The sequence below is a fragment of the Halichoeres trimaculatus genome, unplaced genomic scaffold (genome assembly GCF_033239565.1).
Source record: "Halichoeres trimaculatus isolate MK-OKI-2021-1 unplaced genomic scaffold, fHalTri1.1 fHalTri1_scaffold_8, whole genome shotgun sequence".
NCBI lineage: Eukaryota > Metazoa > Chordata > Actinopteri > Labriformes > Labridae > Halichoeres > Halichoeres trimaculatus.
The window spans coordinates 24,587,294-24,594,598 of NW_027437186.1; positions in this window are offsets into that span (position 1 = coordinate 24,587,294).

A 7,305-nucleotide genomic window follows, 5' to 3' on the forward strand; every position below is an offset into this window, starting at 1 on the left:
TTGAACCATGGCTGCTTTTGAAGTACAGCATATAGAGAACAATCTTTGCCCTCATCAGCCCTTAATGGGCCAAATAATAAAGAAAATAATTATAACATGCAGAACTATCACAGTCTCCTTAGTTAATAGCTTCGGTACATAAAGGTAACTGAGGCAATAATAACAATTTGTAATAACACACACTGACTCTCGGTATCTGATGCCACATGAATCCTTTGAAGTGCAGACTGTTGATTACTGTAAATGAGAGCTGTTTCAGGGTGGATTGTGGGTAATTATATGCAGTGCACCCCAGGGAGCAGTGCTAGGACCCAGGGGACAGCAGTTCCACAGGAGAGTGAAGCACAGACAGAGCAACACATGCTGGGCCACCGATTCCCAGCATGAAACAAGTCAACAGGCCTGTCTTTTATTTCTAATGTCTGTGATTTACATAAAAGAACCACTGTCACCCAACCGCAACAGTGTGTTGTATACCGCGGTTTGATTGACAGGATTTCATATTTCACATGTCCTCACACCCCCCACTCCCTCCCTCAACAACTTGATGATGATTGCAGCATTATAACACAGAACATATTGTCTGTTTAGCTACTGTGAAATCTAGCTCCTCTGGATTTAGCGTGCAATGGTGGAAGTTTATATCTGTTGCACCATTTCACATGAATTATAATTAACTGTAAGTGTAGATTCTGAATAAGCATATAAGCATTTAACAAAGAAGTACACCCTGACATGTGATGTATGCAAAAAATGGTGCATGAAAACACATACAAAAAAAGCATTTTCTTGTAGCAACTTACTCTCACCCTTTTTATTTAGCATACTTAAAAACTTTAACAACATTAAACAAGCAACACACAACCCTGTATAGTTTCATGAGTGCATTTTAAATGTTTTATTATTATTATTATCATTATTACAGGCTACTTGTCAAAAAAATAATTGACTCTTTAAGACCAATTTTGCACCAGCATCTGTGTATGGCTGCCTTAAGGAGCCATGGACATTTTAACATGCTGTATATGTGCTATTTGCTTCACTCCAGGGTTGAATAAATTTATAAATAACTGCCAACTCTTTCACTAAAGTGCAAAAATTTGCAGATAAATTAATTAATTTTAGTGTTAATAGAGACCTATGGCAGTTTATGAATGACAACATTGTTGTTCAGTTACGTGAAAATCATGTTGTGATTTAAAATAATGTAGTTTTGAGGACATATAAGTACATTCAAGGATTATAATAATGTTCGTATTGTCAAAATTTCTTCCTTGAGGACCTGTTCTGTGTTATAACAATGCTGTCAGTTATAATGTGTCAGTTACAAGCCTGATCCTATGACTGCCTTAAGGGATGTTATCCTCATTGTCAGACCTAGTATTTAAAAGATAAATGAAAAGATTTAAAAAGGAAAAAAAAGAAAAAGTTTAGTCAATCATAATACATTATTTTTGCAGGGGAAACTGTGTTATTAATAAATGTATTACACACTGTAGAGTCGTACAAGAACATTTTTAGTGTTTGATAAATATCACGCCCAGGATAAGTTGTATAAATGAAGTAGTCAATAATTTATGATCATACAATCACAATATATCCACAATAACACATTTGTTGGCAGATAGAAGATAAATTAGAGTTTTTACAAGTTAACACTTTGGATATAGACTTCTACTTTTCAAGATCTACCAACACAGTGTTGTCAGCCAATGTTTGCATATGAGTCAGCTTTTCCTCAATGTAACCACATGAGACTAACAGTCTATGTTAGACAACATTAAGCTGTTTTACAAAAGCTTAATGAATTTTGCACAGCACACTATAGCAAAATATTTATTTTTTTGTGGGTATGAAGGTAAACTTAAAACAAGAACTTATTACAATTGTGCGGTAACTACATAAAACACAATATAGCACACCATAGTGTGATTAAAAGCATGGGTAATGGAATTTGTTTGTAAAATATTTATTTTAGATTCTTTGAACATTCTCCTTTTAAAAATAGTTTACATGTTAACTGTTTATCAGTGCACATTTAACGTCAACAATTACAGCTTCTTATGTGAAGATGTCTTTTTCAATGTGAGAACTATATATCAAATCATCAGTGTCTATGGCTGCCTATAGAGATTCAAAGCCATATATGCAGACTTCATATAGTAAGCATCTATTAATATCTATTAATATCTATCTATTAATATCTATTAGTATCTATTAATGGTTAATAGTGTCCTATTATGCAGTTGAATGGGGAAAAGGTATTACTTTTATAATATTCTGGGACACTTAGGTTTCAGTTGTGGTATGAACACAACACAGTTTAAAATACATAATGACATTTTTTAGTGTAAATTAAAAAAACACTTTGAAATATTGTACTTTAAAAGATTTTATTATTATTATTGTTGCTATTATTATTATTATTATTATTATTATTATTATTATTATTATTATTATTATTTGTTGTTGTTGTTGTTGTTGTCAATCATGATCTGTGAAAGAACCAGCCTCCACTTATCTGAGCAAATGAGAGGAAAAAAAATATTTATCCATAGCACTGATAAAATAAAAAGTACTGCATTTTTGCTGTTTGTAACAGTATTAACAGATATATTCATTGGTACCTTAAAGTAAATCTTCTTGTATGAGATGATAATGAAAATGTGTAAACACTTAGTATTATAGACAATAAATACTGAAAGTTATTACATATCTATGTATTTGCTCGCATCTCCATTAAAGTCTGTTATTAACCATTTATTGCACTGTTATATACTTCCTGTAAATAAATGGGGGGATGTTGAAGTCACCAATTTTACTAAGTACATATTTTCTAATTGTCCTTATCTCTCACATATACATTGAAAATTGAATTCAAATTAGGATGCGATGTGAGGCAAAGTTTCCAATCATGCTGGGAGCCCCGCAATCTCTTTCTCTTCACTTGAGCTCATTTCTCCACTAATGACTTTGCCCTCTGATGCAAGCCAAGGGATCATCAAAGGTCCTTGAAACAAAAAGGGAAATATAGCAATTACTGGGACTTTCATCGGCAAGAAAGAGATTAAAAAGCTTGTGCTTGTATAAGCACCCGAGAAGCAAACCAGGATCTGTTTCACTATTAAATGTATATTCAAGCACTTGACTGGAGACGTTATTCATCATCAACGTGTTGTACCACCTTCATTCATTTTTTTTCCTCTATGCATGATAATAGAATCAAATGTATTATGTATTACTAATCACATGATAAAACCCTGTGGTGCTAGTAACGCATGTAGATTCCAAAATGCTGTGCATGTACAAGAAAAGTCATTGCCTTTTTAACAGTGGCCTGAGGGAATGGAATTGTCCCTTAGCCTCCATAACCATTGACACAAAAGGTCCCCAAACAATTTCAAATTACTGCTTTATTTCTCTCTCTTATATAATCCACCCACATTATTAAATCTACCACCTTCTGGGACTTTACTGATACAATAATATTACAGTGCTAAGATGTTTACATTCGAGACCGCCAGCTTTCCTTGTTATAAACATGTATGCCCTCAGGACTTGTACAATACGCATGCATACTACTTGGTCTAAATGAGGCACAGGTCATTTTGTTTTTTAAGAGGGGTCAATATTACCTCAAGCAAAGGGGCCAAGGCCAACGCCAGAACCTGACTGAGCAGAAAATGGCTCCTGATACACACAGATGAGATCTATTATACATTAAACATGCTTGTAAATATTCACCAGTCAGAGCATTCAAATGGAAAATATGGTTTAGGTCAAAGGTCTATGAAAATGTTGTCTCCAGAGGAAGTCCCCCTAGAATAGAGGCAACGATGATAACAGGGAGAAACACCCATAGGGGACTGGGGAGAACATTAAGAGTTGTTTTACATGTTTGACTGTGGGACAGCGATGATACCAGGGAGATAAATGATGGGCACTTATCAGACTGGACTGACCTGGAGTTATGTAGCATGGCTAATGGAATGTAACACACCCATCAATTACACTCAGCCAGGCTTTACAATGAATAAATGCCCAATAAAGTTTTTAAAATAATCCTCTTCAAGCATTTTATCGGCAGGAAAGATAAAAAAGTTAACCACAGAAATATAAGCAATAATTACAGAAGAGGAAGGCTTTTTCAATACAACAATACTTATTGAAATCTATGAATAGCAAAGCTCCAGCGGTACAAAATAATTCCTGGACGTCAGTTTTATTAGGGGTTTGTCTCGCTGACAGGATCACATGGCTTGAAAATTATTTCATCATGTTCAAGTCCAACAGTGGGACTACGGTGTTATCTTCTATTTTTGTCTCTCTCGGCCGTATATTTCAGAGGCCAGGAACAATGTAGTCTGACAGACATATTCTTTATGAGGGGCTCGTGGCCTCTCTAATTTGACACAGTTGTCAGAGATAAAGCTCCTTAGAGAGTGTGGCCATGCTCTGGGTAAGAATGGGGATTAAATTAACACCCCCACCTTCACATCCTCTGACCCCAATACTAGAGAATAAAACATACATGGTGACTCACTTCAACACCCCACATCTGCAGATGTCCCAACTTCATCTATGAATTGATCTGATTTTATGTCTGAATGTAGCATTAATACACAGCTCAGTTTCTTTCTGCTGAAGTCTGCATTTTCCCTTGTTTGAGCAAAAACAATGGATTGAATTTAATTTGGTTAAAAAAAAATGCATACATTTGATAATTTTATAACACAAATGTTAATATTAAGATACACCTTTATCATCAAGCATCTTTACTGTAAATGTGGCCACTGAGAGTGAAATGACACCCTACACAGCTCACACAGTGTAACAATACACTCCCTCTCCCTCTCTCTGGTAGTTTCCTCTCAAATGACCCGAGCACGTAAAATCAAATCAACACTGGAATGGATCATATCAAATTCTAATGAAAACATAATGTGCTCTTAAAATGTGTGTTGGCCCAGCAGCCAGTCATCCAGAGAGTCTCCCCCAGATGACGTGATGAATAGGGAACACTGATGGAATATGCATCAAAGTCGAGCTCATGATTTATGTAATAGCAGTCACTTGGACACTGATTAGCTGCTCTGTCAAGCGTGTAATACGAGAGGCACAACCCCTGGTTTATCAGTCATTTATCTGAAGTGCGTCCTGATATTATCACTGGATCCTAATGTCATCATTATGCCGCACAGCATGTGCGGGCCAGTGTGTCATGGTGCCGACGACACTGCCTGTCAGGAGTTCAAGCCTCTTCATTTGCAAAGTGCTCAGACATTCATAGCACTGTGTCAACAGTAAAATAGAGGAGCCACATCATATCAGAGATGGAGGGACACAGGCACACAGGCACTAAATAAGTGGGCACTGGAGGGTACAGAGACATTTGTCACGTCTTTGTGGTTGCAGCATTTCTTATATGATGATCAGGCTAATTCTTCTGAGAGGAGAGGAATAACAAAGTGTAAAAGTAAAAAGAACAAAATATCAGGCTTCTTCTTGCATACCTGTTTCATGGTTTGATTTAGAGAAACAGACATAACATCTACTGTACTCTGGGTATACACAATGAGAACACTCAGACCTCCTCGATGAGCAATGTGAGGCCCACAGAGCCATTTCTCCTGATTAAAATGCACACTCACACACACCGCTGTGTGAGAGGATGCTGGTTGTTCAGTCTGTCAGGACTTTCCTGCTCTCCTAGAGAATATCTGATATCATAAATGACTTCAACTCCTCCCACGCCAACATGAGAGAGAGATATTGCGAACACAGGAAAAGGGAGCAAGACACAGGCATGCAGTGTATATGACTGAGCTCTGACGATCAAACATCACCGGATGGACAAAACTGCTAATAAACAATTTCTGTCATTATGACAAAAAGCTTTGAGCTGTTATTCTCACAAACATCTGGTGCTGTACACTAAAAGGAAGCTGTGCTGCGTGTAAGTCTATCAACACCTCGCACAAACAAAAATAGTGAGGGAAACTGAACAGGAAAAAGAGCTCTTTGAGTCTCAAACAAAAGATATCAGCCCGGCTGCCAACACAGACAGGGCACCACACCTTGGCACTGATGCCGCTCACAATCAAAGGAACAGTCGTCATCTGTGCAGCCGTGTTTTTAAAGGATATCTTAAAAAGATTGAAAATATGTGTCATTATGGAAAACAATTGAGTCCGGAGCCTTTAAAATGCCAGGTTGTTGTGTCACTCACACGCACATCAGGCTGTTTATTTTAACATAACATGGTTGGACTCTTTCCTGTTTTTATGATAAATTATTTGCATTCATCAGACTAAATATATATGACTGGACAAACAAAATATAAAAGGTGCAAAACAGCTTTGATGTGCCAGCAGTAATTAAAATCAAAATACAATAAATACAGGATGACAAAAAGCAGAGTTTGTCTTTAAAATTTTAAAATTAACATTCAACTTTTTTTTCTCTCTTAATGTAATAAAGCAAATGCAAAAACATCCGCTGTGACTGCCACATATGATAATTGTTTGGCCATTGAATGCAGCATTAAAATGATTTCAAACAGTATGGCTCAGAAGATCCAGCAGAGGGGGCTGCTTACTGCAATCATATGCTGATTAATTGAGCTTGATTCTCCCCATGCTGCGAACATAAGTTGTCCCACACTGTAGGCTACATGTTGGTATGTGGGTAAAGGTTACGAGGCTTTATGGAAGTCACCTTTTACCACAGGTAGCCCTTCACATCATTTTTGATGAATATTTAGGAAACATTGATTTTCTGATTATCCTCATCAGCCTATATCAAACTAGGTTATGTTCATTTTTATTAATTGTGCATGTTGCTCTCTAATTAGCTAATGAGAGACAAAAAGCAGGTTTAGAGCAGAAAAATGCAAATGACTCTTAGAAAATAGCACAAAAAAAGTAAATGGCAAGGCTGAGAATCATCCTTCATTGAAATGTCAGAGATAAATGGCTCAAATGTCACATCAATTAAAACGGGGGACAGTTAGTAGTTCATTAAAGAGAGAGCCATATTGCACCGTCGGGTACCGTTGCCAACCCTTACTATCTGGGGCAGACTGGCAGCGGGTCCAGATGGCACGGAAATCCTCACAGATTTCAAAATGGTCTCTGCAGGGGTGGCGTTTTCTCCCCCGCTCCCACCCTCACCGCTGAGACGGGGTGTGGGCCACAGGCCCACGCCGGCCTACACACTCCAAACGGAGGCATGCAGAGAGCTGAAGGCACCAAAGAAATAAAAAAAAATAAAGCTGCAGAGGACAACAGACGCCTTTAAACAATA